The 26,058-nt window shown below is 41.9% G+C and overlaps 1 protein-coding gene across 3 annotated transcripts in view; it reads right to left on the bottom strand.

Moving 5' to 3' along the window:
- Window positions 1–26,058, bottom strand: part of DGKI (diacylglycerol kinase iota) — a 5,490,864-nt gene that overhangs the window by 4,882,025 nt on the left and 582,781 nt on the right. For 2 of the 3 annotated variants that reach the window (XM_044088222.1, XM_044088221.1), the window contains exon 1: window positions 23,275–23,340. The gene's annotated coding sequence lies outside the window, so the exon portion shown is untranslated. Of the gene's footprint in view, window positions 1–23,274; window positions 23,347–26,058 lie in introns of those variants that run through there. The other variant, XM_044088223.1, reaches the window with a different exon arrangement.

The raw sequence follows: 26,058 nt of genomic DNA on the forward strand, positions 1-26,058 counted from the left end.
CCTTGCTCAGATTGTCATGCCTGCTCTTCATGTGTGTGAGGTACACAGCTGGAATGTGGGACATAGACAACTTGTATGTTAGCCATGTGTGGGCATAGTTGGCAGGTATCAGCAATATGGTTGCAGATGTGCAGGGGTGTCATCCTTATATCCTACTGTGACCTGTGTCACACATTCGACATTAGGGTTTATTGTGTATACACCTCAGTGACGCGGGTCACATTCCACATTAGATATGTAATGTATGTGAACATAGTCATGGCTATGAACCATGCCAGTAGCTCAGACTAATTAGCTATTGTGAAGCCACATGATGCCCTGCAATGTCTATGCACATCAGCTCAATGTGCAGTATGTTCCTGCATATATGTACGGTGGACAGACAACATTACATCAGCTGAAGGCCCATGTTAGTATAACACGTACCTGCACTGGGACACAATTACTGTACTGTAGATTGGAAAGGACACCATTGTGTTACACATGTATGCATGTCATTCAACACATCAGCAGAAGACATGTCATACTACATGTGATTGGCAAGGTCATATGTCACCCAGCAGGCTGGTGTACTGTACACCTATGCTGGTCTGTGGCACCATTGCAAAGTTGGGACAGCCATGTCAAACATGTGTGTGCAGCCACATGCACAATGTCTACACTCAGCTCTGGGGTAGGCGGAATAATGTTGAACAGACATGCACTGCTTTGGGGGGGGCTTTGCAAGCTAGAGCTTAGGCAAACATAGTATGCAGTTGACATACCCTACTGCTCATGTCCTGACACATAGGGGTAGTGGCCAACTCAAAGCATCAGTGGCAGATGTACAAAAGTCGGTGATGGTCCGTTAACATGTGGTGTATGTTGCACATACCATGGCAGTGCAGTGCAATGGTGGAAAGTGCATGCATTGTGTTGCAGGTATGGGGCATAGGCTACTAACACAAAGGGTGCAATACAGGTATGTATGCTAACCACCACTATAATTATGTAAGGTGCATGCCATCTGCTATACCACATGCATGCTGTTGTGTATAGCTCAAGGATGTATGATTACCACTATAATTGCCTAAGCTGAAACTATAATTGTCTATGCTGAATGCCATCCGCCATATCACATGCATGTAGCATGTGTGTCTATATGTGTCTGTGTGTGTCTCTGTGTCTGTGTCTATCTGTCTGTGTCGGTGTCTGTGTGTGTCTGTGTGTCTCTGTGTCTGTGTCTGTGTGTGTGTCTCTGTGTGTGTCTGTGTCTGTGTGTGTCTCTGTGTGCATCTGTGTGTGTCAGTGTGTTTCTTTGTGTATGTATCTGTGTGTGTGTGTGTGTGTGTGTGTGTGTGTGTGTGTGTGTGTGTGTGTGTGTCTGGTATAACTTGTAATGTACAGCTCTTGTCTTCCCCTCACAGGTGTTGATGTAAGTGAGTGGCCCTCCTGCGGTCCACCTGATGATAGTGTCACCACAGACTCTAGCAGTGATGATGACAGTATGATTGAGGCACAGGCAGGGTTGTCAGAGGCTGAATCTGTGCCATTGGTTGCCATTCCACCAGTCTCCCCCTCATCCTCGCAAACAGTTCCCCTGCCTGCACATAACCAATCACCACCAGCCATAGAGGAAGGACAGTTGACAGGTTTAGCATGGAACAGGGAAGTGTGGTGACTATGGAAGGTGTGCCTGCACACCATACTCCCAGTCAACAGATAGGTGATGTCCCACACAGGCTTGTGCTCAGTGCTGCTCATAGGAGGACCACTGCAGGACCACGCACATCAGCTGGTGTCACTAGACACATGTTTTGGGCTGTAATGGAGGCACAGGCATGTGCTGAATGGCACAATAGAGACAGTCTGAGGCTTCAGAGGGCTGCTGTCCGTTCATTAACCAACAACATCCAGGCACTTGCAAATGCTCACCATCATCTTGCAGATGTTATGGATAGACGATTGGGTGACATGGTGGGAGTCCTTGACCGTGGCATTTCAATCCTTGAGTGTGGAATGTCTGTGATGGAAAATTTGGTTAGAGCAAGGTGTTGAGCACGTAGACGTAGACCAGCTACATCACCTGTTGAAGGCCTACGTGAACATGCTACTGCACATGCCCCTCCCATAGTAGCGGTAGCAGCAGTAGTGCTGCTGGTGTTGTGCAGTCCACACCAGGATGCAGCAGGCCACGTGCATGTGGTCCTGGACAGTCCCAAGAGGGACCTGATTCCAGTGGACATATCTCATCAGATGGCACCCAATCTGGACCTCTGCCTGGTAGTGTCCGTGCAACCCTGGCAGGCGCAGGTCACGTGGCCAGACACCATGAACTGTGACACCTGCCTTGTACAGTCTGCAGCTGTCAATATTACCCCTGTATAGGCCAGCCTCATGCCAAACCTGTGTGCATGCATACACACATACTGGAAACAAATGTAGGGCTCTCAACACACACACGCATAACATCCACAAATGCACAATGATATCACAGGCCCTAACACACATGCGTGATGTCATCCAATGGCACAGCCTAGGCCTCTGGCAAACATTATCACCCTGTGCATATGATGATGCCTGTGCTGCATCCCTGTCATCCACACCATCGGTGCAGGAACATGTTCATATGGTCTGATGCACAGGGTGAACATACTAGGTAGACAATTGTAGGATAATATTGTTGAGTAATGTTGGCAGGCAGCAGATATAACATGTATTGCAGTTTTGGAATGCATTTTGTACGTTTGACAGAATATATCATGTATAACAACACTTACAGCATGTTGATCCTGATATTCTGCCTTCCTCTTTCAGGTGTAATTGCATGTGCTGGGGGATGTTGGTGTATGCAGGAGTCCCATATGTACATGTTGACTACCCACAGGTCAGTATGACAATACCTGCATGCACTTTGTAGCTTCCACATCACAGTTATATTCTCCCATGTTTTAATTATGTTTACTTTTCTAATGATCCAAGTGCATGATAGCTGTGTAGTAAGCTACTGTGTTCAGAGCCGTCACATCCATAGTGGGTGACATCACAGGTATAGTTACCTGGAGCACGGAGTGGGTAAAAGTGTGGTATGCTGGATGACAATGGTAAAGGCCGGTGGAAATAGTGGCATCACATTGGGAAGCAGTAATACCCACTGCCATGACAGCATGCAAACACAGACACACCCACACACTCAGAGATTCCAGACACAGTAACACACACACACACACACACACACACACACACACACACACACACACACACACACACACACACACACACAATTGCCAGTGTTCGGATGTCAACCCCTGCCTATGTGCATATCATCATTATAGTACTACGCAATTACAAGATGCGCCACAGAGATTACACATGTACAGGTAGTTGGAATGTCCTAAGATCGAGGACATCGCAAGGATACTAAAGTGCAGTGAATGTATGTGGAGAGGGGGTCCATCAGTAGGCTATGTAACAACAGGTCACACCCCAGGGCGTACATGTTAACAGGTGGTTTGTATGCCCGTCTATGACTGATGTTATCAACAGGCATGCTACACTGCTTTAAGTGGATGGGGGAAGGGGCATTAACATTCCACAATGGTAACATACAGCCTCACTCCAGGTACTGGACAGCCAAACACACACACACACACACACACACACACACACACACACACACACACACACACACACACACACCGGCATTCACAAAGATATACACCTATGTCACACACATACAGGCACTTTACATGTGTGTGGTTCAACCACCTGCCTATGGCTTTCTTTCTACACTTCACTCATTACCGGTGTCTCCAACAGTGTTCAGGAAAGTGATAACATCTGGGATGTATTCCCAACCATATGTGACATATATGGACACACACCCTCACGTGCCAGTACTGTGAATCAAACACATGGCTATTTCTTTATAGGTACTACAGCAGTACAGTACTATCACATTCAGTACAATGTTTACTGACTGTTTCCTATGACAACTGTGCTGATATATGCACAATATATGCACAGGGGAGGTATTACTGTTACAGGTATCATGAGGTTTGCCTTCGGTGTCACCCTTACAGCATTCTACATTGTCTGTCTTCCACTTCAATTAACAAACCTGACTTTAGCAGGTACACAGGTTATTGTAGTCCTGGTTGTAACACACCAGTGAGCTGTCCTCAGTGATCATTCATCTGCAAAGAAGCCCCACCACTTAGTAGTCATGTCCAAACATCTGTCCATACCTCATGTATGGCTTATTGTACTTAGAGCGTATCACCATATACAGTTGGCAATGTTGAGGCTGTATTGCAACAGCATGATATACTAAGACAACAGTCACCTTCAAACATCAGACACTGCACACACATGGAATCTACAAGAACAGCAATACATGTACACATATGCGGTCCACATCAGTACATGCACTAGCAGGTCAAGAGGAAACATTTCACACCTTCCTCGCGTCATGTGTGAAACATAGCCGAGGATCTGTGGCTTGTAAACATCTCACCACAGCATGTACTGTCTATTGTAGTACTAAGGCTAATGTCCAGACAGCACACAGCATGCATGACTTGCAGTTGTTGACATCGGGTATATGTAGGAGCTGTGGCCACACATGGCTGTACATGTAATGATCATATCACCTGTGACTACTCAGGAACATACAGTGCAGAGCTGGATTTCCCTGAGTCTGTCAATACAGGCCTTGTGTAGGTCCTATGGTCCTGCTATTTGGGAATGTTTGTAGGCATGAAAAAACAAAAGCGAAGCACTGGGAGCAAAAACGAAACGGCAATAACTCAAAACCGTTTAATAACACAAAGAATAGATATATACTCATTAAGTCCAGGGAAAAAATGTGCAGCAGTTCTTATCTTCCAAAAAAGTTCTTCTTTTTCCAAAAGGATTTGCCAAGGTCCTGCTCTAAAATCATCATTAACATGTTTTAAGACTGTAAACTTAAAATTATGATCTGGAATCTCTAAAATATGACATGCTAGAGCATTTGTAGAATCATTCTTAGAAATGGCATAAATATGCTCATAAATGCATTGCTTTAGCTTACGCTCGGTCTTGCCAATGTAAAAGGCTGAACATTTTAAACAATTAGCGACATAAACAACTGATTTAGTCTCACAATTAAAACTACCCATAATATTATAAATTCTATTATTAATAGAAACTGTATTTCCCACATTGACAAACCTGCACTGGCGACAAGCCCCACATTTAACCATCCCCAACCTTCTTTTATTAATGTTTGAACTACTAGCTTCTAATAATGTTTTCAATATTTGTGTAACCGTTTTGGTACAAAACCTAAAATTATATATAGGAGAGGTAGTAATATGAAAACATTATTAGAAGCTAGTAGTTCAAACATTAAAATGTTCAGCCTTTTACATTGGCAAGACCAAACATAAGCTAAAGCAATGCATTTATGAGCATATTTATGCCATTTCTAAGAATGATTCTACAAATGCTCTAGCATGTCATATTTTAGAGAATCCAGATCATAATTTTAAGTTTACAGTCTTAAAACATGTTAATGATGATTTTAGAGCAGGACCTTGGCAAATCCTTTTGGAAAAAGAAGAACTTTTTTGGCAGATAAGAACTGCTGCACATTTTCTGCTGCACATTTTTTCCCTGGACTTAATGAGTATATATCTATTCTTTGTGTTATTAAACGGGTTTTGAGTTATTGCGGTTTCGTTTTTGCTCCCAGTGCTTCGCTTTTGTTTTTTCAGTTGTTTGTTTGCTTTTTTGGTTAAATGTTTGTAGGCATTACATTAGGTGGACATGTCTAAAGACATACATGCCACATGGGGTGTTGTATGATATGATAGGTGTCATGGGTGACCAGTAGAGAGGGGGTATTACCTCTGTCAACATAGATATTGAACCTTATGCACTGTTAGCATGCTATTTGCCATGTGCATGTGTGTAATGGCTGTAGCTACCTGTATGTAGAAAGGTAAATGAAAGCGATGGTAATGTGATATATGTTGTATGAGTGTGGGATGTACATATCCAGGGCAAGTACAGTTAGGTCATATCCAACCATGAGGGTGTTGGTTACTGGTGTACAGCAACAGTCGACCGTGTTAATGCTGACAACATCCAAGGGGCCCTGGTATGTGTACAACTGAGCAGGTTACAAACAGTGGTATTATTGCATTGCATAACACATTATGCAGCTATGTCTGTACATGGGTACATTGCACAGTTGATGTAGGCCTAGGTACAGTCCACCAATTGAGGGTTATCTGGTGGTCTACCATACTATGTCATACCACATATGGATGTGTGTTGGTAGTCTGGGAACAAGGTGGTGGATGTATATGTGGATACAACCTAGGATGCTGCATTTGCCACTGTTACCCTGTACCTGACTCATCTGTGATGCGTTATGTCGGAGTAGTGGTCCATACATGTGAGTAGCCTTTATGAATATGTGTACACCACCACCTGGTATGGTCCATACCACTGTTATGGTCCACAAGTGTGGATCTGAGTTATATGGTGGTAGTGCAGTTGTGCACTACAGAGCCTTCAGCCAGGTGTTCCTCACTGCACAGATGTCAGTATTCCCCATTGTAGCTTCTACATTGAGCTAATGGATTACTAAAGCTACACATCTAGCACGGGTTAGAATAGGCATCCAATACAATTGCCATGTAGGTGTCGGGTGTTACTTCTGTGTGTAGGACATTTGCCTTGGATTGCGGCTATATGGATAAATGCTACCTAGGTATTATCCACACGCACATGTAACATGGATGTATTTGCTCTGTCCTGAAGGCTCGTCGTATGGTCATGACAGGCCGGAATGATAGACACTGGACGACCTCATAATAACAGCAGATCATTGGCTCATTGTTCTGGTCTAGCAGTTGCCACCTGTACCATGACATCACTGCACATGGCATTCATGGGCTTGGTAGCAAATGCCCCGTGTAAGGTGATGGACAGTGGCAGAACTTGTGTATATGACCAAAGAGAGATATACTTAGGGTAGCATTCCTGGTAATAATGACAACTACTACCACAGCCGGGAGAGGTCATCTTGTCACCTGCACCTCAGTACCATTACACAAGGTGGCTCACACATTATGCTTGCACATGCCACTGTTCCACATATAATGCCACTGTCCACAACCTGCTATCAATGTATGCCTTTCAGGGCAGCAAGGTGTGTGGCACATGCTGTAGGTAGCATCCACCTTTGTGACCCAGGTAACCTATTGACTGTCACGTCCACACATGCATGAATGTGTAAACGTAACATATATATGTCAGTACATCATGTACATGTATGCATGTGTATCACACAGCACAGACACAGATATATCATTTACAGGCCACATACAGGTATCAGGTAGTAAACCAGTATGAGGTGCATATATACTGACAGGTAAGATATACCTAGCTGTTAACCTGTGTGTTTACAATAGGAGTCCATTACAATGTGTGCAGTACATGTAAGTGTTTGAGCATGCACACTGTGGCCTTCAGTGTTTAGAATCGGAGTGCATCCCAAACAGCCCTGTGCTACTAAGTGTATGGGCATACCCACTGCCACCTTGTGCAATTTGAGTCAATGCATCCAACAAGCCCTTTGTTACTAAGTGTATGAGCATGCCCAGTGTATAACCTTGTGTAGTTGTAGTCACAGGGCATCCCAGACGGTCCTGTGCTACTAAGTGCATGAGCATGCCCACTGTAACCCTGTATAGTGATACTAGTTGTCCATTCTGCAGATGGCCATACTCCGGTTCAGGTTCCTGTTGTGCTACAACTATACCTCTCAGGCCTACCTGCGGATGATGTGTCTTGTTTGTGCATACAGGTTGTAATGGATATCTACTTTAAACACACAGGTCTACAGCTATGTACTTTGTGACTGTCAGTCTCCCTGGTGTTGTCCTCAATTGTAGAAGGGCAGTCTGACTGCCTTGGAATGTGTAATCTCTGTGGCGCATCTCGTAACTGCGTAGTACTGTAGTCGTGAACATTAAATAGGCAGGTGTTATGATCCCACCAATGGCAACTGCATGCATGTGTTTGTGTGTGTGACAGCAAATGCCTGTGTGTGTGTGTGTGTGTGTGTGTGTGTGTGTGTGTGTGTGTGTGTGTGTGTGTCACAGCAAATGCCTGAGTGTGTGTGTCAGCAAATGGATGAGTGTGGTTGTGTGTGTATATGTGTCGGCATCCTGTCATGGCAGCGGGTTTTTCTGCTTCCAAAGCAATACCTCCTTTTGCACTGGCCTTTATCGTTGAAAACTGCTAAACCTCTCTCTTCCCCCCTCCCCACTGCGAGTAATTGGTCCTGTGGTGTCACTCAGCTCAGACATGGAATCAGTACTTGTAAGTGTATGTGTTCTGTGGCACATACCCCAACTGCATACCACTGTACTAGTTACCTTTACATAGGCATGACGTGTATGCTCAGTACTGGCATGTGTGTGCGTGTTTGTGTGTGCGACTACCCTGTAGCTAGGCATACACATGTGTAATGTCTTTTAGCACACCATGGTAGCCAATTGTGGTGACCGGTGTCTACAAAGTATTACATAGTTAGGAATGGTAAAGAATACACGGTCATGCACGACTACAGTTGGGTATGTCATTTTCCTGTGACACTGTCGAGCAGTGACATAGAAGTGGTCGCCGTGGTGAAGGTCCATACCCATCATTCCCCCACCCTAACTCCACAATCCCCAGGGTAATTACAATAGCCATCATTCCCCACCCCAAACTCCACATAAACAACAACCATCCCTTCTCTGGCGAACTGCTTATGATTTAAATGTTATGACACAGGCGATGCCTCTGTTTTGTGTACACGACAGTTCCTTTGGAACCCTTCTGTGTCACAAAGGACATTCAGACATGAATATATATATATATATATATATATATATATATATATATATATATATATATATATATATATATATATATATATATATATATATATATATATATATATATATATATATATATATATATATATATATATATATATATATATATGTGTATGTACGTATGTGTGTGTGTGTGTGTGTGTGTGTGTGTGTGTGTGTACACATCCCGTAGGTGCATATATAAATGTACTTATGACAGTTGTACCAATGTAGACTTGTCTCTGCTGTTTCACAGAGTACAGTACATTCAACGGTACTGTACATATGTACACAAAGGGATTGACCCATTTGTTTTCATTACTGTGAAATACCTGTGGTAGGATGTGCATTATAGACTCCATGCAACATGTGTACAATCCAGATGGCTTAGTGGTACGTCCAGTGACCTCAGTGTACAGGGTTCAGGACCTGCAAGCCTTGTTGATACTGTCAATTAGGACTGCATAAGACACTTATAAGCAGTTGTAAGCAGGTGTAAATGTGTTGTCATGACAGTAAGCAGCGGGTACACACAGGTAACAGACATGTACGACCCGCAGTACACTTGGAATGCCCTTCTTTGGTAATCCTGCTGATGTCACCCACCTACGAATACACCTCTGGGACTGCTGTAACCCAGTAATCTCCATGACATGTGCTGTAACTGCATAATGCTGTAGTGTGTTATTCTAGTTTGGTAGGTGCTCTAATCCCAGACAAGTCAAGTGTGTGTGTGTGTGTGTGTGTGTGTGTGTGTGTGTGTGTGTGTGTGTGTGTGTGTGTGTGTGTGTGTGTGTGTGTGTGTGTGTGTGTGTCTGCCTGCCTACCTGAGAAAGTAACAATGCTTTTAGAGTATGCACACTCTTTACAACCCACATGACCACCTTTGGCAATTCTGCTGATGTCACCCTCCTAGACATACACCTCTAGGAGTACTGTAACCCAGTATTCTCTGTAGCACATGCTGTAACTGTGTATTGCTGTAGTGTGATAAACGAGTTAGGTAGGGGGTTTATTCCGAGAGAGTCCAACTGTATGTGTGTGTCTCTGTCAACCTGAGACAAAAACAATGCTTTTTAGAGTATGCACACTCTGTGCATTTCACATGACCACCTTTGGCAATCCTGCTGATGTCACCCACCTAGTAATATACCTCTAGGACTGCTGTAACCCAGTATTCTCCATAGTGCATGCTGTAACTGCGTATTGCTGTAGTGTAGTAAACTAGTTAAGTAGGGATTCGATTCCCGGACATGACAGGTGTGTGTGTTTGACTGTCAGAGCCTGTGTAGAGGTGGCTGTGTCTGTTTAACCACTGGACATGATGGGAAGTGGATTTTGTAGTTTTCCTATATGGCATCCATCTTATGTCACAATGCCCACCTCATGAGGAGTACAGCTGTCAGTCAGCCACAGGACTGTATTGGCAAGCTATACCCCTACATCTGGCAAAAGGCCTGGTGAACAAAGTATGCAACACTACTAGTACCCGGAATATGTTCTGAACCCATGTGTCATACACAAACACACTTGCCTAGAATATCCCGCTATGTTGCTAGTACCCTGCACATTGATGACAGACAGTAGGCATGGTGTGATTGCAGTGCACTGCAGAGGACATGGCACCCTGTACAGCAGTACAATAGGCACATAATTGCGGACAATGTGCCTTCACTATGTTCCCCACTGGATGCCTGCATCATATGTGGTGCCATCAAATGTGATCCACAGAGGCCATACAATGCTGTACACATATGCCCTGTATGGACTGATGCAACTGACACCAGGGAATACCTGTATCATGCTATCAATGTAGGTGCATGGTCAACCTGCTGATTATAAGCAGGTTCTGCCACACCAGGCCAGTATTGGCATATCGGAGGATAACAGTCTGTGTACACAACATGTGCCTGCCAAACCAGGTGCACCTATACATGTCACTGTACATTATTGTGAGACATGCACATCCCAGGCAATGTCCATGTCAAGGACTGTCAAACACAGACATGGCATGCATTGCAAAGCTATGGCCATACACAATGGTATACAGGATGTCAGCGCAGTTCCTACAATACCCATCTGTGTGGGACATTGCAGACACTACACCCCTGTACCACACTGCACACCATTGTCGGGTGGTGTGCTTCCAAGGATTACCCCTCATCCAGCCTTGTACAGCCATCTTGCACAGCTGACCACTACACACCCATGAAGCAATGCACACATGCATGTCAGTACTGGCACCTTGCGTCTGCATGTTGGGTATGATGCTCCCAACCACAGTCACTCCCAGTATAACTCCCATTGGTATACCAACAGATGTCAAACACGTTCACATGCCCTAGCCCATAGAACCTCTGGATATCCCCTGTGGTGCATGTAGTATCTGTGCATTACTGCAGTGTGACAAACTATGTAGTTAGGGTGTGTATTTGTGGGCCTGGCAAAGAGTGTCAATGTGAGTCCATTAGAGAATGTGGTTGTGTTGACAATACCATCTGTTCATGTGGGCAGCCATGTGTGCTACACCTAATGTATGTCTACTATATCTCTGTTGCAGATGTCGCTCACCAACACACATATGTGTTCCTACAGCACACCAACATGTCAGCTTTGTGGCACATGGAGTAACTGTATGTACTTGTAATAGTAATGACTAGTCGGTCAGGGGTCTGACCCCTGTACTGGTAGGTGTGTGACAGGCAATGCTTAGGTTTTAGTCTCCAAGCCCTTCTTTGATGTACTTTGCCTCTGTCTGTCCCTCCCACATACTCTCTTTTGGATGTGGAGGTGTACACCTGCTCAGCAGCAGCTTGTGCAACATATGTGGTGGTCATGATCAGGTAATGACCTCTGCACCTATTGCAGTCCTCCTCTAGCTGATTGCATGTGGAACAGCTGTGATGATGTTCCTATAGCCTTTTGCATGAAAAACACAGTACAATATCCAGGGACATCATGTTGGTGTTTGCCCATGAGAGTCGCTGTGAGTGATACCTGGATCTGCTGTTTGGAAACAGCATCACAGATGATATCTGGATGTTCCTCAAACAACATACACAGTGGGGAAATAGCCTACAGATAGGAAGGTGATGTGCCAGACATGACTACAGCATGTAAGTGTAGTTATGCTTCATTGAGACTGCTGCCTGTTTAACAAGTGTGTGGTAATGGCTATTCTGCATGTTTTACAACTGACAAGACAGTGCTCTGTTCATGAGGGACCCCCATCTATAGGGCCATCTGTGGACTGGTCAGTGTGTGGAACCATTTGTTTCCTGTGTTACTCACTGAACACACATATGAGAACAGCAGGAGCATAGTGTGAGGATTGCAGCCAGTACATGGTGATAGTGATGCATTACTGTCATCGCATCCTTGACTGGACATATGTCACATGGAACAGTGGTATGACAGACACTGTCTGGGGTTTCAGTGACATGCCAATAATGGGCCACTGTTCATAGCTGCAGTCACACGTTTTTACATTTTGTACAGATGTCATGCAGTATACATGCATGTGTTGTGCTCCCTCAGCAAATGTATACCACCTGTTATGTTGGTTTGATGGTCATATCTATGCATGCTGTTGTAGGTAATCTTGAATGCTGCTATTAGTAAGTAATTTCTGTATTTAAACTGCAACACCATAGGCTGTATGGGTTTGGAGATCCCGGCAGAACCTCCTGTCCCACTTCAGCTGGCCATGGCACCGGGCACCAGCACATCTGGAGCCCAGCCTTGGACCTCCACCTCTGTTGGCTCTGTACCACCTTCTGGTGGTACCGCCACTGAGGATGGGGCTTGTCCCCCCTGGGAACAGGTCCAGACAGGAACATGCCCACTGTTGTACAGTCCTGGACATGGTGTGCAAGTGACTCAATAAGGGGTTTCAAGGCCAGATATGCCAGCTCAAGGGCAGAGTGGCCCATTTACAGGGTGAGGCTGCCCCTCCTAGACAGCCATCAGCACTGCCACCTTTGCAGCTGTTTTGGTGTAGTGGTGGCTGCCCATGGCTGGGGACCTCCGTCCCACTGTTTACATCTGGGGGCTCATGGGTTTGTGAATGCCGAACACCCTTCCCCGTCCGAGGTGTATCCCCCCACATGTGGCATATACTGAATCTGTATGCTGTGTTGTCTGTCATCCTACCCTACTTATCCTCCACGGGCATACCTACTCTCCTTCCCCCACATCCCACTCTCACCCTACAGAAACATAAGGCCAATCGGTTCCTAGAACAATATTTGCCCCATACATAGTTGTCCATTTCACACACGTGTCCACTGGACACATGTAACCCTTTTAATATGCATCACAACATACTCCTGTTGTCCTCACCCCAGTCTCTCAGGTGCACTATCCTAGTATGTACATGACTCCTAAATGTTCCAGGTACACATGATGCGGACTACCCATTGTACACACAACACTACTGGTCACTCTTTGGTTACCCCATTTACCTTTATCATGATGATAATGTCACACACAGCACCTTGCAAGAGTACTGTTCTCACATAATGATTGGACAGGAACTGTTGTGTTAATGTAAATAACATGCACAGAGTGATGTATACGGCCAATGTACAAATGTTTGCATGTATGAATGACACATGTCTGTCTGGGGGAGTCTTGATATTACATAGGACAACACCACTACATAATACAGGCATCGCAGGAGTTTCCCTTTTCATTCATTTCTAATGCTTTGTTGTCACATGGTATGTTCCTGATATATCTCTATATATGTATGTACCTATATGCTGGACATAAACACTCACACATACATCTACATGATGGAATACATTTCCTATACTGTTGAATGACTGCGCTGGATGATATGTTTGTGATAAGGTCCGATATCTGTATATCTGCCATGGCTTATTGGTAAATCACATTAGCTGTGTGTGCAGGGTCCTGGTTTCGAGTCTTGCAGAGGCCATTTATTTTGTTGCTGGGCAGAACAAGGCCATTGGATAAGGAGTGATTAAGGCACATTAAAGCAGTTGTGAGTGGGTGTGCGTAGGTTTGCGTGGTGCTAAGTAATGCTAACCTCTAGTTACAGTTTCTTACAGTCAGTTAGCCTCTACATTGCTTTACCAGTGTAATACTCACATACTGGTGGCCAAACAGGCTTACACCCACTTGCTCCCGCACATGCAAATGCACTGCATCTGATGTTTGCATCTGACTCTCACACCCCTGGGTAGAAGTGAGGACTACGGTATTACCTTGTGATGACTATTACATCAGAATACATGCCTACAGTATCAGGAATGGCTGCCCATTAGGCGATGGCATGCCGTTCAACTGTACGGAATCCGTGGCCTGTCCAGGGTTTGATTCATATTATTGGTGTGTTCCTCTTACAATCTGCACCCATCTGGCTAATACATGGGAACTGAGACTCTTCAATACAAACAGGTAAATGGGTTTAGGAACCCACATCCTTCAGCCGAGTCATGCTACTGCATACCTAATATTCTATCATCTTTCTAAGGTTGTCAGTGGAATATGTGCTTTCTGTCCCTATCAGACCTCTCATACGATTGGGGAAAATACAAACTGAATTAGGAACATGGCATAACAACATCAAGGACACATTTAAATTATTGGCGCTATTAACCTGACACATTGACAGATTCCGAGCATATGTATTCATATACATTTTCTCCAGGTAAATGATGTTTATGACTCTTAATTGCTGTCATTATCCATTATATGTAATTCACCACCTTTCCTCAGAATGTCACTAGTTTTAGGAGTGTTTAAGTGGGACAGAGTTAGAAAATGGGTCGAAATCAGGGACATCCCTGGAAATCAGGGAGAGTTCAAGGGTATGATCCCTATTTGATCCCCAATGGTTTATTGCCTGTCCAGTGGATGTGCTCTTAGGGTTTGGCAGGTATGGGCATCAGCTATGCCCATTTCAGAATATTACTTACATCCCCAGGGCAGTCCTAAGATGACTTTGCCAGCCAACACCTGCACGCCTAGGCCCATAATTGCATACCCATAGTTTCACCACCTGCCACTCCTCTACAGCACTCATCCTTACTGTGGGTGCTGGTGGGGTATAAACACACCACTACACACTGCCCACTCTCCATGTGTCAGGACGCATGTACGTTGTGTTGACCCATGGTTTATCAGGCTTACACAACCTACTGGTTCATGTACATCTACGGTCTGGTTTGATATGTCATTACTGAGAGTGGCTCCGATCATTAATTTTTGGTGTCCCACAGGGGACATCGATGTCTATATTTCAAGATTACATCTTGCAGGTCTCTCCCACTGGTGGTATCCTGCCAGTGGTCTGGGAAGCAGTGGTGTGTTTACCTTTATTGTGTGTCTGTATATCTCACCGGCCTAGCTGGGGGGGTGGGGGGTTGATATGCTAAATGTTACACATTTGTTTATTGGACCCCTCACCCCCATATGCATGGCCTGTGAACATAGGTTACTCATAACTGCTGTATCATATCCTAGCTATATACATGTGTATATTTACTGTCACATAGATATATATATATATATATATATATATATATATATATATATATATATATATATATTTACATTACTATATACAGATATATCTGTATATGTCTGCATACATGTATATTTATATTTTGCTGTGTGTATATATATATATATATATATATATATATATATATATATATATATATATATATATATATATATATCTCACGACATATGGGTCTATGGGTGTCTGCATATGTATATATTTATATGTGGGTATGTATCTGTATTCTGTCACTGTATGTATACATTTGTACTATGGAGAGGGAGAGGCTTATCTCTATGTCGCGATGGGTAGATATACACACACATACCTCTACATATATACGTCTACATCTGGTTATTCTGTTCCTTGACATATAGATTACACTTTGCTGCAGTGGGACTCGTAGTGGGTGTGGCTGCTCATTGGGTGATGCCTCTGCCCAATGAACACATTCGCTTACATCCCTAGGGCTGTCCATATAGGCCCACATCAGCCAACACCTGCACACCTAGACCCATAAGTCACTACCCATAGTTCACCAACCCTTACCTCCTCGACAGCAACCATCCTTACTCTGGGTCCTGGTCTGTTCTGGACACACCACTACATGCTGCCCACTCTCCACTTCATGGGACCCATTTCATACAATTGTCTTGGCCCATGGGTCATCAGGGTTTCCCACCCTTGTATTCTGAGTCTGTATACACCACGGGCAAAATGGCTGGTCGATCACCTTCTTTTGGTTTGGGCAATTTTTGGGGTTTCACGTAAGGGACGGTCCAGTCTGTGTTTCAAGATTAAACTTCACGGTTGCACTGTGTAACCCCCGGTTGTATCCTGATTGTGGTCTGGGGAGCAGTGGACTCTTTACATTGTTTGTGTGTATGTTTCCCATGTCCGGCTGGGGAGGTGGGGTGGAAGGGCATGCTATGTGTTTCACGTTTCTTGCTTGGTCTCCTCACTTCCATTGACAAAGCCTGTGAAAATCTGTCATTCTTGTGTGCTGTTTCCTATTATAGCTGTATATCTGTGTATATCTACGTACACACACACACACACACACACACACACACATATATATATATATATATATATATATATATATATATATATATATATAGTATATGTCTGCAACCATATATATATGATGTCTATACATATATGTATATTTATATATATATATATATATATATATATATATATATATGTATGTGTGTGTGTGTGTGTGTGTGTGTGTGTGTGTGTGTCTGTAAAGCAATACATACCCTGCACAAATGCACTTACACATGTGTACTGGTGTTTATATATGCTTGACCTGCTTACTAGTGCCTTATTCATTATGACAGTGACACTTTACTCCAGTTATCTTTTAATTGATATTTTACAGATTATACAGTGGACAGATGTCGCAATATGTTCATGTACATATTACCAATGGTAATTGGTATGTGATACAGTGGGATTCGGTAAGGGAATGTCTGTTCATTAGGGGGTTGCTGTAACCAATGCACTATTGCTGTGCTGCTTCATTTGCATATATGCCCATATACCCATGGCCCCTGGCTCCCCAAACACACACCCCAACACTTCACTAACACTGCAGTCATCCATTCTCCAGTTGGATTCATGGTGTATCCACACCAGTATACAATGGTCGCTCTCTACCCCTGTAGACCCATCCCATCAGTTGACTCACTACACGTATCCTCAGGAATCCCTAACGTTTAGTCCACAAACATTGGTGACATGAGTGACCAATAGGACACTAATCGCAATCTTTGCATTATCCCACATGAGACACACTTGTCTTTATGTCAAGATTAGACTCTTACTTCCTTACATACTTACTCCCGTTAACATGACACTACAATGAATTAATTAGTCTGACTATATGGTAACATACACGTTACACATGAGAATTAATTATGTACGTGTTCGGCGTGATTCTTCTACAAACAGACCGGTTTAGTATTTGGCGCTGCCATTGCAGGCAGATCACAGGGATAAATCCCTGTGTGAGACAGTCCTCACATTTGACTTATTCAGCACAGCACTGACTTCGCACATTGTACAAACTTCTGCATTTTTGCTATTTCATCCCTTCCCTCTTATGCACTACCTACTATTCTATCTAGTGTTGAGGTTTGTAAGGGCACATTCATGTGTTTATGTCTGCAAATGGAATGGATATGTTACAGGGCATGTACTTCTACATATAGATGTATGCATGTGTGTGCATGCATACTTATAACTAACACGCTGGCCTCCATGAGGCGGTCCAATTAGAACTAGGCCATCCAACCATGACACACCTAGATCCATAATCACATACCCATGGTTCCTCAACCCCACCCGAGTTCAACATACACGCAATCCATTCATTATCCAGTTGCTTTCACAGCCATGACACACCTACACACATTGCCCTACCCCCAGCATTAGGGGCACTACACATATGTTGTCCCAACACATGTATTATCATGCTCTCCCACCATTTAGTCGTTGAACATACCTACCCTTGTTTGAGTAATGCATGGAGATCCAAATATGCTGTCAATTTTTGGTAGTCCCACTGGGGACTACCCTCTGATTGTTTGTAAAGTAGACTTAGCAGATCAACAATGTTACTCCCACTGGTAAAACCCTGCCTGTGGTGTGAGTAGCAGTGCTTTGCTCACTCCTGGCCAGCTTGATATGACACACACTGACAGCACTATATAATACTATAGTTGCTGTTGATTCCCTTGTCATTGCTTTTCTATGATTTATTGTTATGACATTCATTCTTCATATATATATATATATATATATATATATATGTATATGTATATATATGTGTGTGTGTATATATATATATATATATATATATATATATATATATATATATACATATATGTGTGTGTGTGTGTATATATGTATATATATATTACATCTGTACATACTTATGTACATTGTCTAGCTGGGCACTGCTTACACCCGAGCAAGCGCACTCAGATTTGCATATTGTTTGTTATATATGTTTACTGCAGCTTATTTGTGCTTACTTCTGCCTTATTCATTATGACAATACCACTTTGATTGAATGGATTTGGTTAAAAGTCCCATGCGATACTCAAATTCACTTTTACATGTTATTATGTCAGTTTTACAGCAAAACGACATTCATTCCACATGGAAATGATATGTGGTATAGCTGAACTTGAACCGTGAATGCCTGTTTGTTAGGCGGATGCTCTAACCACTACACTTGTTCGTTAGGCGGATGCTCTAACCACTACACTTGGTGTGCTGCTTCATATGCATGTATACCCATGGTTCATAGTTACCCGAACACACGCCACAACACTTTACTAACACAGCAGTCATCCATTCTCCAGATGGAAAAACACCACACCCTACTACTCTAGACACTTGTCCTGTATGTTGGCTCACTCCAAGTATATTCAGACGTCCCAAGCTTATAATCCTGGAACATATGTTCATATAATGGTCAGGGTGTTCAAATAGTCTTCTAGTTTTCAGCTCATCTGACTGGAGACTGGGAATGCCCTGTATGTGTTTGAAAGTCAGACTTAGCACATGGACAAAGATAGTCCCACTGTTAGCATCCTACCTGTGTTGGAGACACAGGAGATTTGCTCACCTCTGGCCAGCTTGATATGACAGCACTAAATAATACAGAGGTTCCACTGCTGTTTTCCTTCGCATTTGTTATGAATGCTTTATTGAGACCATGTTCATTCTTCAGATATATATATATATATATATATATATATATCTGTCTGTACATACACATGCATATACACCTACATGCTTATTTACATTTCCTATACTGTTGAATGACCGCTACTTACTGCTGCGCATACCCGCTTATGTCTGCTTGAAAGTGCCTTAATCACCCTATATCTGACTGCCATTATTCTGGGAATCATATAAAATTAGCAGCCCTTGCATGGCTTGGACCTAGGAACAGAAACACCATAGTCACTGGTTTAACCACTAAACCATCTGTGATACATTCTGCATGGATGGTAGTTAGGATATATGACTTTACTACAGGCATTCCGCACTACTAGCAACAAATGTGACAGTCGGCTGGTGTACATATGTATTGTACATGTTAATGTTCATATGTTTCTGAGAGACATATGTATACATTTGCAAGTATACATATTTATGAATAGGACACATACTTGACAACTATTTATATACATGTATATGTGATGTGTAGTTATGAGAATATAAGTAGGTACATTTATAGATATATGACTACATATCTGGGGTTATACATGGCCATGTATATGAACACCCGCATCCAGGAGGGACCTGTACCGATTGTATACAGGGGTTGTGTGCATCATTACAACGTGGTACCTGGACAGGATATACAATTTGTGGATGTGTGCTATTTGGAAGATGGCTATGGGGAAGCTTCTTGGGAACATGTGAAAGGTATATATTCCTGATAATGCACGTGAGGAGACATGCATCATGGTCAGGTGTTTAATCCCGGGTCGTAGGTTCTGCAGGACTGGGTGGAAGCTGAGCAGGGTTGTGGACAAGTACTGCTAATCTGACTTGTGTCTAGATGTCAACGGGGGTGGACATCGTATTGTGCCACCAAGTCTAATCTTGAGAACGGACACTTATCCCATGAGGGATGTCCAAAAATTGTGGATACCGGTGAACCCCATTCTTTTGGCTTTATGGAAATTAGGGAGGGTTATGCATGCATGGGATACTTAGTTTACAGCCCTGAGACTGCTTAGGGTGAGACTGCCTACTAGATGTGGGTAGCGGGCACTATGTGCAGATATGGCTGGCCCAAGCTAGCAGCCCGAGTATGGGTGGTTTTGGTGGACGTTCAGCAAGGGGGGTAGTGTGCTGTGGAGGGGATGATGGGTATTCACTTATGTATCCAGGTGTGTATGGGTTGGATGGCTCAGTTCAGGCCAAACCATTATGTGGTGTGAGCCAGTACCATTTCTGTACATGTGTATCGTACATTTTAATGTTCATATGTTTGTGGGATTGTGTTCTGCAATATGACCTGACATGGTGTATTGGGGATGTGAATGTATGTTTTTTAGTTTCCTTTTGGATTCTCCCACTGCACCCCCGTACACTTCCAGTTCATCTATTGTACATCCAACCCAGTCTCCCCTTGGTGGATTATTACATTACCCATCACCCCCCCCAAAATCCATATACACATCATCCATCCCTTCTCTGGTTGTTAACCCATGGCACAGACAGCAGTACACATTGCCTACTCTACAAATATCTGATTCCATTATGGTTTTGAGGCCAACCTTAGCATATTTGGTCTTCCACATGCTGTACTTCATGCACAGAGGTACACTCAAATACTTATCTTTCATGACATGGTAGGTTGACTCAGGTTATACCCATTCATTTTTGGGCCATCCAGACAAGGGCGACTCAAACCGCAAATGGGCAGATATTGAGCAAATGCTCTGACCATTGGGCTAGGCTTAGCAAAGGGCAGCAGCACGCAAACCCTCTGTGTTTCACTTCCACTTGGTATAAAAATCAAAACTACAATGAAGTACGGACACTGGGTTTTAAATGTCATTGTTCAAGGGACGGGGGCTCATCATTCAGCTACATGCTTGTGTGTTTACTCCTGTGATTTTATTTTGGTGTTTGTGGAACTCTCTTGTATGCTTTGCATACATTTCAGTATTCACGGACACTGACAGGAGTGATTACTAGTAGAGGCAGGCTGTACTAGTCAGCATTTTATGTTGCGCGACTGTAGCCGACATGTTCACGCCTCCGTGCAGTGCTTAAACATGCCCCCTGCCCTCGCACATGTTTCCTGTAAACGTGAATGGTGTGGCAGCGCGCCTTCATTAATATGCATATGGTGCTGCTGCGCCATCTCTATGCCGCATGCTCAGTGCAAGGCTAACACCATCCTTGTGCCGAGCTTCATGAATCTCAGGTTATGTTAGATAATTAACATTATAAATGAGATTCTGGTCATCTGGAATACTACTGGAAGTGTATGTAATCACCAAATGATGTATTAATTCGTTTGTCACTTAGCTGCTTAATCTAGCACATCATCATGGGGAGCTGGAGCCTCTCCCAGTACTTCATTATGGACAATTTATAAGACTGAAAATTCATCTATAGTACAACTTTGGGATGTAGGAGGAAACCAGACCACTTGGCAAGAAGTGAAATGGCACAAACAATATATATAGACCCCACACAAAAAGTATCTAGGCTGAGAAGTTAACTGGAAGACTAGTTGGAAGAAGTAACATAATTACTTAATAAAGCAAGACAATGCAACATCAAACTGAATAACCTAGATGCAAGAACAGGACTTCAGAATTAAGTTATGTGGGTCATGCTTTGACTTTGGAGAGATTAAAACCAGGTAATGTGAAAGTGCTTTTTTTGACAAACAGTACCATATTCAGGTTTAATGGCACAGTGTTCAATTCAGAGAAAGGGTAATTAGCTGCTATTGGGGTGCTGTGTGATGTCCCTTTATCTTGTCTTGGAATTAGAGATTCTCATCTTTATGCTGTTTGAGAGACCTGTATTTGTCAACCTGCACTGGTAGTGAAAATCTCTTTGAATCCTAGGGTATGTGTTCAGAATATCAAACTATCATATTTTTCATTTTTATGTAATTTACAAAATGTTACATAAAGTGGAAAGAAATCCGTGAATGAAGCACCAATACATAAATGACAGATCATGATTGGTGAAAGATACAGATTTACAGTCTGGGAAGGAACTGTTTGCTAAACAAAGTTGTATTTATTTAAGTTATATTTAACTGCTTCTGTTATTTTTTCTGCAGTTGGCATAATCACTGGCCCGGATGACCCTGAAGTTAGAATGTAAAAGATAAACTCATATCAAATATGGATGAAAAGAAATGACTCTGTGTCTGTTCTGGACAGACTAAATGTTTTTAGCCTTATAAGCCAAACATAAATGTAATTGTCACTGCAATCTATAAAAAATAAGTACATAATTTAGTGTTGAAGAAAAGGCATGTCCAGCCTACTCCTGACTAGAGACATTATTTGAACAGGAATGTGTGGCAGTTGACAATAACATAGCTTATTAATATCATTGACGCCAGTTAGTTCCCCTACACCACCTTAGCCATGTGTGCTAACCCTATCCCTTCTCTTAACCTAACCTCAACGCAAGACATTAGAGTACTAAACACCCTTTCTGTAACAAAACTACTGTACAGGACACCCACACTTCAAACATACCATTACCCAAACATAACAATGCATCGATCCTCTTTCTTAGCTATTACTCTAACCCTAACTCACAACCACTGTCTGCACATGTACGTACAGACACACACACACACACACACACACACACACACACACACACACACACACACACACACACACACACACACACACACACACACACTCAACCCCAGCTCTGAAACTCTTCTTACTAACAAAAGTTTTAGCATTACTACCCAGTCCTACTTACCTTGTACACTATGACAATTCCACTAGTCAACAAAGCTTACATTCAACTAATTCTGACATCAAAATATCCTGGAAGAAATGCTAAATTCAACCATATGTAATGCATCCATACACACACACACACATATATATATTTATATATATATATATATATATATATATATATATATATATATATATATATATATATATATGTGTGTGTGTGTGTGTGTGTGTGTTTTAGTATAAAATGTCATGTGTAAATAATATAACTTTACCCACTGTTTTTGGTGCATGCATATGTGCCATTGATTTTTAAAAACTGAAGAAATAAATAAATAAATAAATGAAGACTTACTGCTTGCTTACACCACGAACAGCTGATGGCTATGATCTCCTTACTGTGGAAAGAGAACTTTTGCTGAAAACCCTTAGTAGCAGAAAAATACAAAAAGAAGTTATGTGATACATTTATTAATGTAAAATATATAATTAATCTATTTCAGTTAGTTCTATTTAACAGAAAAAACATTAGAAATGTTAAACATCAAACATGCATATATTCAAATACACAAGCACACACACACACACACACACACACACACACACACACACACACACACACACACACACACTCAGGCATATAGATGATACTTTCAATGCTTAGATGCATTATACAGTATTTAGAAGTTAATCCATCATGTAAAACTACCATGTAGTGATCCCAAAGAAAATGTGATATACTTTCGGTAGACAACATATTTAATTATTTAGCAGATATGAACGAATCATGTTTCAAAACAAAAATAACATGCTATAAAGTATTCATTGTTTTAATGTTTGCATAATTTAAATGATGCAAACAAAATGTCTTCAAAATCCAGTCATAATTTGAATGGTTTACACAACTAAATCTCAGACTTTGTGAAAATAATCCTCATTCAATCCATCAGAAAGAGCTTGAGCATAATTTGGATAGCAAATACTACACTGGTCCTCTCCATAAAAGAAAATAAGCATATGTGCTGAGCTAGGCCCCAGAAGGAAGGCAGACATTAATAATTAGATACACGTCATTTCTGGTAGGCTAGACAATTTCACTGACTGTTATACTACCTTGCTCTGTTCAAGAAACAATACCAAATAATTAACATATACAACATTTTACGATTTACGTGTCAATCCACTGAAGTTAGCTATGGCCTCCCCCGGGATTGCAGAAACACTCATATATGCCAGTAAAGTGAGTTATTTGCATGAGGATCAGATGTTTAAGTGCAGAGCAATTGCCCCAGCTTATCTGCATGTAAGCAGTATGATGTCTGCATCTCAAAGAAAGTGACTATTTCTCCTAGCCCTGTATTAGTCATGTTATTGAAATAATCATCACGAACTATGTAGCTAAGCCAGTCCAGTGTTGCAGAGATAAGATTAAAAAAAAGGCATAAGCAAAGAAAATAGGAAAGTGGATGTAGTGAATGATAAACACTTGGGAATATGGTATTTGGGATCCTGCTGAAAGCCTAAAATATTTCAATACCCAAGATCCCTCAGGACTTATGTAGTAAGAATTTGGCTGAAACAAGAGTATCAGCAGGCCTTAAAATGCACATGTGCTAATGCTGCATGTTTCATACTAGTAAGGGTTGTAATAAAACTACCAAGGACCAGACATATAACAGAATATAGGATGCCTTCGTATCTGTTAAACCTAGGTATTTAACAGAAGAAGCAAGACTCTTAATTTGTAAATTCTCAAATACATGAAAGTTTAAAAAGCAAAAGTCCATTAAATTAAAGCATTTCTAGTCATAAATGAAAGCCAAAACATGTATTTATCCTGTGTTGACTGGATTAGTAAGAAACAAGCAAATTGGACGAGCACTGAGTTTAACCATTTTTTTTGAAAGTGAAGTGCAAACTAACAAAAATAGAAAATTCAAAGTAACTGAGTGAATAAAAGCAAACTTTAATTCAAAGATCTGCAAAGCTTTTGGGAATAACCCTTCTTCAGTATGTATGTACAAAATTCAACAGTCTCAACTGCATTTAAATAGTTAAAACTAGAAGTCATGTGACACAGCCAGTTAAATAAATGTTTGTTGTTTACTTTCCTGCAATCTAGAACTGTTTACAACAAAAACATCTGCAACTTTGTTGCATCACTGTTTATAATTACTACCTTGCATTAGAGGAGAAATATTGTGATTCACTTATAAACTTATAGTATTTTTTCAAATGATATACAGACAGCATAGTTTTCAACATAACATTTTCCAAATGCTTTCTTTCTGGCACTAGTCCATTTGATGTATGACACAAATACCCTTTTCTGTGGAGTTACCATTAAGGTGATAAACATACCCTTAATTTTCTTCCTAAAAGTTACTATCCCATGGTAGACAACTATTAGTGCTGCATATGTCCAAATGGAGAGATGATAAATCAGCAAGCAAATTAGAGTAGTATTGCTGGAACTGAATTCATCCCCAAGTCTTGAGTGAGTAACCTCATGAAGTAGACCCTGTTTTTCACAAGATCTCAGCAAGACAACACTGATATATAGTCTGAATTTTTATAGTATATATCATAGACAGCAGTAGGTTAAAAATAAAAAATGCAGCTGGTTGCACAAGACTCAGAATAAAAAAGTGCCCAATCCTGGTGCGCGCACTGGTGTTCATTAATACAGCAGATCCATGAAGAATACTCTATAGACCAAGAAACCTTGGGCCATTTGGAAAACGAAGCAACTGAGGAAATGCAGAAATATAAAGAACAAACTCTAGAGACTTTTGAAAGGTATAAAAAAGAAATATGGACAAGGGAAAAAAAGAGAGATCTGATGTGGGGCAGTATTTATGCAAAGAGAAAATCAAATTCATGAACACAAAAAAGCAGCCCCAAATATATTCAAAGAGAACTACAGACAAAAGCATCCAGATATGGAAAATTTCGCAATAAAAAAATAAGATCACAAAGAGGGAACGTAGAACAAAATATTAGTCAACTAGAAGTTAAAAAATTAGAAGCTGAAGTTATGGAATACTTGCAAAGTGAAGAATTTATTCTAAAAAGTCTAACACAGGTAATATCAAAGCATGATGGAACAATGAGTCCCTAAAGTAAGGAGAAACAGGAG

This window comes from Protopterus annectens, chromosome 11.part0, assembly GCF_019279795.1.
Source record: "Protopterus annectens isolate FY-2018-M chromosome 11.part0, PAN1.0, whole genome shotgun sequence".
In the NCBI taxonomy this organism is placed as follows: Eukaryota; Metazoa; Chordata; order Ceratodontiformes; family Protopteridae; genus Protopterus; species Protopterus annectens.